At 46.8% G+C, this 7,262-nt stretch overlaps 1 protein-coding gene across 2 annotated transcripts in view; it reads left to right on the top strand.

Annotated features, from left to right (window-relative positions):
• The first annotated feature begins 221 nt into the window (after positions 1–221).
• NPNT (nephronectin) overlaps positions 222–7,262 on the top strand; it is an 82,913-nt gene continuing 75,872 nt past the window's right edge. The window contains exons 1-2 of one of the 2 annotated variants that reach the window (XM_023760457.1): positions 222–237; positions 2,384–2,484. The gene's annotated coding sequence lies outside the window, so the exon portion shown is untranslated. Of the gene's footprint in view, positions 238–1,263; positions 1,283–2,383; positions 2,485–7,262 lie in introns of those variants that run through there. The other variant, XM_014462500.2, reaches the window with a different exon arrangement.

The raw sequence follows: 7,262 nt of genomic DNA, 5'->3' as shown, positions 1-7,262 counted from the left end.
GCCCAGCGGAAAAACTTCTTGGGGACAGCGGGCCCCCGTTCTCTTCCGAGGGGTGGCAAAAACTCCCGGCGACCGCAACCCCTGGGGCCGCGAGGAAGGCGAACCCCCTTTCCTCCCGCCCCCACCACCCCAAACTTGGTTCCCCGCGGCCGCCGCCCCCGACATTGGATCTTTTTCCTTGGCGCTGGTTCTTGGCTCCCCCTCTCTACCCCCCCCGCCCCCCGAATTCGACGGGAGGTGATTTGGCCCCGGGGCCGCCTCCCGCCGCCTCCTTTCCCACGCGAATTCCCCTCCGGCCCCGCGGCCCCTCTCCCGGCGCGGGGGCGCGGTCACAGAGGCGTCTGCCTGTCCAGCAGCTGGGCCACCGCATCCCCTCCGCAGGAAGAGAACCGTCGAGCCGCTCTCTCCACCCGGAGGGCTCGAGCCGCGGCCACAGGCTGGGACCCGGGCTGGGGGTGAAGGGAGGCTAGAGCCCGACATCTCGCTTCTGAGGGCGCGCGGGTCAGCCGCTGGGAGGAGGGGACGCGCGGGACATCCCTTGGTCGGGGGTCCCTGGCTCTTGCTTTAGAAAGCTCTGCAGTGGGGAAACTTCCCAGTGGCCGGGGCCAAATCCCCGCTTGGAGCTGTCAGGGCCGCTCACATCAAGGATGGCGGCAAGGGAGCCACTGGGTTTCCAGGGGGGACCTGTTGGCCTTCCCACTTGGTTTTCTAGGACTCAAAATAAGGACTGAGGTGGGGGGGGGGGGTGGAAAGAGGGGGGCGCTCCGCGCGCACACACGGCGCGGAGACCTGGGGCGAGCCTGACTCCGACGTGCTCTGACAGGTCCCAACAACCAGACTCCGTCTCCGCTGTCACTCAGCCCGTGCTCCCGCCGGGAGTGCGGCACCCTCTCCCCTGCCGCCGCGGGGTGCGCTCCGCGAGTGTGCGTGTGTGTGCGTGTGTGTGTGTGCGTGTGTGTTTGTGTGTGTGTGTCGGGAGGGCGTGCACGGTTACCCCACCTCCGTGCAGTTACACACCAGACTCGCCCGAGAGCAGATCGCTGCTGCTCGCGCAGAGAGAGAGAGAGAGAGAGAGAGAGCTTCACCGGGGCCGCATTGCTATCCAGCGGCTCTTGCTGGGCGACCCCCACCCGCCAATCAGCTCCCTGGGCTGCCCTGAAGACTGCCGCACCTGTTTTACTTGCCATCTTGGAACCAATCAATTCCACGATTGATTGGCTTTCTTGTACCTGGAGGGGAACGGAAGGGAACCAGTGGAGCGCAACCGCTTGTTTACCACCTGGTCGGTGGAAAGAGAAAGTTCGGGGTTATTTTGTATTATGGGCTTGGGAGTTGGGGCGGGGGGACGGGAAGGAAAAAGAAAAGGCTAATAAAAAACACGGGCAGGGGCCAGAGTATTTTACGGTTTTAAAATCAGTTCTTTGCCCACATTCGGGTATGTTGTGCGTTTCTTGCAGACACATTTGTAACAAGAAGGGCATCACATGAGTAAGTTTAAGATGATAACGTAGTTTATAAAGATGTCTAAAACAGCCAGTGAAAATATTGATCCTCTTGGGGGGCGGGGGGGGGCATTTAAGTGTCCAAACAAGGAAACATTTCACCAAAGAAGGTGCCAAAGTGGAATCTGGGGGATAAATCAGTATCCTGAAATTGAATACTTTCTTTAGTCCTTACTTAGGTTGGAGAGGAAGATAACATGAGTTGTTGATGCTGGAAAGTTTCACACCACAAGAACAGTTGAGATGTTAGCTGCCCTCTCAGCTCCCTTGGTTTTATTTAGGCTTCTTTTTCTAGTACATTTTTTCCCCCTGGGAACTTTTTCTGCCAAAGAGTCCTATCTCGCAAAGAGTTCTGTTAGATTTTGTGGGAGCTTCCTCCCCTCTCTCTGCCCCTTCCCACATCTTCCTTTTATATAAGGCAGAGATTGTTTTCTTTCCACTTTGACATGTCTTAATACTTTTCAGTTTATGGTGAATCAGTCAAAACCGTACCCCCCCCCACACACACACACACATACACGCATAGGTGTGGGTCTGTGAGGAATCTGTTTTATTTCAAGCTTCAGAAACCACCCTGAGAGTGGCAGCCTTGACAAATCTTGGTTTTAGCTGGTGCTATTTCCATTTAAGAAAGGATCTTCCCCTCCCTTTCCCCCTACTCTTGTGTGTTGTGTGTGTGTTTAACTGTCTGAAATTTGAAATTACTTCATTGCAGAACTATTTCCCTGAAGGTGTTTTAATCCTTAAATTCTGCAGGAATGAAGGAGTTCCTGTGGGTGTATGTGTGTGATATTTAATTATTTTCTAAAATAATGACAAAGGGGAAATTATTTTTAATTTCAAAAGTGTCTTTATTTATTTTGAATCTTTTTGTTTGATAGGTGGCCCAGGCAAATAGTGTCGTCCATTGGCCTGTGTCGTTATGGTGGGAGGATCGACTGCTGCTGGGGCTGGGCCCGCCAGTCCTGGGGACACTGTCAGCGTGAGTATCCTCACCTGGGGACTTCAGCTCCCTGGGAGGGGGGCCCCACCCTCATTCCAGGCTTCACTCTGCACACCAGAGGCTCACGGCAAGCGGGGCTTGGCGGTGTGGTTCTGACATGGGAGTTTTCCGTTCCTGTCCCAGGCGCTGCCTCTTTCCAGCCTGAGCCATCTGTAAGGAGCCAGTTGTGTGACTCACAGGGTGCTCATTTCAGCATCTGTCCCCCGTCTCTCCCGCTTCAGTTTTCTGACCAGGCTCACTCTCTTCTTTGCTGCAGGCTCTGAGATGGGGGTAAGATAATGAGTCTAGACTGTATTTACACTAAATAAACTTAAGGTATAAAATCCTTACCATAGCTGTTGTGTAAAGAGGCCTCTTTTTTTTGAAGTGAGGTTGTATTGACTGTTGACTGTGTTCTAAATGGACCACCCAGTATAATCAAATAATACCTCTGAAAAAGGCATCATTTTTAAGTTCTTTAAGTAATCATGTAATAAGTGTCAAGTCAAAACATTAATTTTTACCTTTTCCTTGATCACCAATGAATATTTTTTAATATATTTTTATTGATTTCAGAGAGGAAGGGAAAAGGAGAGATAGATAGGAATATCATTGATCGGCTGCCTCCTGCACACCCCCTACTGGGGATGGAGCCCACAACCCAGGCAGGTGCTCTTGATTGAATCAAACTCAGGACCCTTCAGTCCACAGGCCGACACTCTGTTCACTGAGTCAAACCAGCTAGGGCACAAATGGCTATTTTTATGGTAAAAATCAAAGCTACAGCACAAAAGTTGGAAAAATTTGTTCCCAGTATTTTTTCTGGATTTCAAAATTATATCTCACTCCCCTGCAAAAAAAACCCCCACACAAACAAACAAACAAAAAACAAACACCCCCACACACAAAGCACCCACAAATAAGTAAATTTCAGGAGCATCTTTAGAGTACTAGGTGGGCAGGTCTGTTGAGATGATGGGGACAAAAGTGGGTTCTATATATCCCAGTGTTTTACTGCTAAAGGAATAGAGAAGGGTAATTATGAAAGCTGGAGCTGGAAGGGGAGGAGTTTGCCGTAGAAACGTGTTGGTAATGTGAAGAGTAAATTTAAGTTCACTTTAAGCAAATTAAATTTACTCTAAGTAAATTAAAGTTAGGTATTCCCTTGGCGGTTTCAGTCTTTGAGAATTGCATGGGATGTCTATCCTGAACTCTCTGAGGAGGGAGAGGGACAGTCACAGGATGACTCTCCAATTGCATGCACAGGCTGACATCTCTGTTTAGGGATGGAAAGGTAAACGGGATTAATGTTTGTCTACCTGCTATCTGCAAGCCACTGGGCCAGACTTTTTGCACAGCTGGGCCATTACATTCTATTATAAAGGGAGATGCTGGTAACTCCAGTTTCCAGTAAACAAAAGAACTAGGCAAAGCTGTTGTGCGTCCTCCCCTTGCTCCCCCCCCCCCCCCGCCCTCCCCCCCCTGCTTATTTTACTCAACATTGTTTTAAGGGAAGATGGTCTTAAAGAAGAATGGTAGCTGGTGGGATATAGTCTTCTGCCAGTTTTACCTCCTTTAGAAGTATTTGCACAGCTGGAGGCCACAGGTGTGGAATTTGAAGAGCAATCAGGCTTTGAAAATCAAAGGGGGAAGAGTGTACCTTTTTCTTGGCCCAACACAGGCACCTTTCCCAGATGAAAAATGAGTAGTTTCTTTGCAGGAATGGAGATAGTTTCCTCCTCCTTTGCTGCCTTAATTTGCAGGACGCTCCCAAAGGAAATGCTGAAGTGGTTTGGGGAGTGCACAGCCCCCCAACCCCACCTAGGACAAGGCTGCGCTGGCGGGAGGCCCTGAGCACACTGGAGTGACCTTCCCTGAAGGCAGAGTGCCAAGCAGTGGGCAGAGGCGGAGGAGGGCAGAGCACTCTGCCAGATGTGATAAAAGAATTCCGAGGAGAAAACTCTTCTGTCTCTTAGAGGTATTCCCCAGAAAGAACCCTGAGGAGCCGTGCTATGTCCCTTTGCCATGTAGTTAAATTTCCCCTAGTCTGCGCCAGCGTGGTGATTCTGAAGTTGAATGAGCATAAAGGCCTTTCAAAATTTCAGCGGCATTACAAAATTTAAACCTGCTAAGAGTCACTTTTTGTGTAGTAGCTTTCCCAGCAAATCCAGGGTGCTATTTTATTATTTTCTATGCCTTCATTTTGTTTCCAAAAGATTGAAAGTGGTCAAATATAGTATTTGATAGTATTTATCTTTTCCTTCTTGCTGTTCCTCAAGAATCTGAGAAAGCTGCAACATGGCATGAGTTTAAATATTGAAATGATAATGTTATAAAATCTCTAAGGTGATCCGGCACAAACCATGGTTCCTCTTAATTTAGATTTGGTGAAAGTTCAAGAGGCAGAATCATGAAGGGGAACATGGACTCTGGAGCATGACTGCCTGGGTTCCAATGACTTCTGCCTCCAATGAGCTGTGTGACCTTGAGCAAGTCATTCAGTCTCTCTGTGCTTTATTCTTCTCATCTCCAAAATGGATCGGAAATAGTATAGTATCTCATAGGTACACCTCTTAGATATAACCAGAACAAAGAGGTGTAAAAAAGTTATTTATAAAGCACTTCAACTGCTGCTAGCACAGAATAAATACTATGGATGTGTTTGGTGAATTTAAAGAAATGTAAAGGAATATTGCCATTGAAACAGTGTTGTGGGATGGGACGTTCCCATGCTAGCCGATTCTTTGTTCTCGAGGCGTGATGTATGTATGTTGCATTTTTACTGCCAAAATAAAAAATGGTTCCAAGGTTCTCTGTTGCAATAAAATAAAAAGCCTTTAAATTACAAAGGGCCAGATGGATCTTTACCATTAATATTGGAGATGGCAAAGTGGTAAAAATGAGTTCAAAGATGGATGTTCCCTTGTGTGTGTGTTTTATTTTTCCAGAATCTCAGATGGTCCAAATGACTCTTGTCAGTTCAGAGAACCGGCTGTCTTTGTTTTGCTATAAACAGGTAGAGGAATGCAGGGGTGAGAGGTCAGCTCAAAGTGGGAAGAACTGCCCCCAAAGAGGCTTGTTAGGGACACATGGAAAACTCTGATTAGCTTTTACAGCAAGTTTTTGTGAAATTTAAACCTTTGTCAAGATATTTATTCAAGGACAATGCCTTGCTATCCTTCAACAGATACATCTGGTAATGGATTACCTATAAAAATTCCAAGAAGCTTCTGGGAAATTAATATGAAACATGTTTTTGCCTTTCTGACCCTTAGATAATCTCAGCGTTCTTTCTCATAGGAGCCCTTCCTTATCAGAGGTGCCCTGGTTCTCGTTTTTTTTTTTTTTTTTTCTGAATAATTCACTTTGGATTTTCCTTCAGATCAGCACAGCAAAACAAAAGGAAGCTATTCCTACCTATACCCAGAACCTCCCGGTTTATCCTGGAGAAGCTGTGTCTGTAAGCCGGGGAGGCCGTTCCCTCATACTGAATATTTATCAGATCTCGCGCCCTAGTGCAAGGGACCCCGTGGTCCTTGTTTACTTCACTTGGTTGAGCAACGTGAGATGTTTTAACTCAGTGTTCATGGGGTCAAATATGTGTATTTCCACAAAACCTGCTGCATTTCATTTCCACTGACTTCCCCTTTTCACGGACTTGTATGGAGAGGCCAGGAGCACTGCAGGCAACTAGCCTTGCTCAGCCTCCGCTCTTGGCTCACTGTGTCTAGCCACAACGCCACAGTTAGCCAGATTCCCATCCTTCCCTCTGGGACTGAGGAAGGAAGGATCAGAGATGCTTCCCAGACAGTCATAGGAGCTGTCCTCCTGCTCCCTGCCCGTGCCACCAGCACTCCCTCCCAGCATTCCCGCCAGCCGGGAAAGCATGACCTATTCCAGAAATAGGAAGGTTCTGTTTTCATAGTTCTTTTAGAGGCCATACTCTTGCCTTCTTTCTGTCCTTTGCTTCTTTGTTTTGTTTTCTTGACTCATAAGCAGATCTCTACGTAGTGAGAATTCAAAATTTGTTTTTTTCTATTTGCCTTGGGCTTTATTGACTATTGATGTGGCTGTTTGTTGTAAAGGGAAATTTTCTTAATAGGTTCATAACACTAACACACTGATGGTTACATATTTACAGCACACAGCCCCTAATCACTCCCAAAACATTTGTTTCTTGCTCTATAATCATTCTGTTCCTTAACTTTTCCATCATACTAATGGCACAATTCATTTGAATTATTTTAACAATTTCTTTACTCCTATCAAGTGGAGATCTCTGTAATGAAGATTTCTCAGGGTTTGTATGTTTTATTTTACTTTTAAAAAAAGTCTTTATTGTTGAAAGTATTACATATGCCCCTTTGCCTCCCCTCCATTGACCTTTTCTAACTATATTTTATTTTACAAAGCTGTGTATGTCTTGGAAGCAATTCTTAAGTAAAAGTACTAGATGAATGGGGACAACTGAGTCCAGTCCTGGCTTTTATACCTGACTAGAGGCCCGATGCATGAAATTCGGGCAAGGCCCTCAGCCCTCACAGCCGCAGGGGCTTGCCTCAGCCCTCGCAGCCCCAGCTTTGTCTGGAAGGTCGTCCGGAAGGTCCTTTGGCTGTCCAGTCTAATTAGCATATTATGCTTTTGTTATTATAGATTAGCTGTTTACATTTCTCAGTTGCAGTTTTCTTATTTTTCAAGCAGATTTCTATGACTCCATAATGTAGAAAAGAGTATATAGGCTCTATTTCTAATCTAGATGGTTGTCTGTTTGCTTGTAG

Source organism: Myotis lucifugus, unplaced genomic scaffold (assembly GCF_000147115.1).
Source record: "Myotis lucifugus unplaced genomic scaffold, Myoluc2.0 scaffold_182, whole genome shotgun sequence".
Lineage (NCBI taxonomy): Eukaryota > Metazoa > Chordata > Mammalia > Chiroptera > Vespertilionidae > Myotis > Myotis lucifugus.
This window is presented reverse-complemented; position numbering and strand designations above follow the sequence as displayed.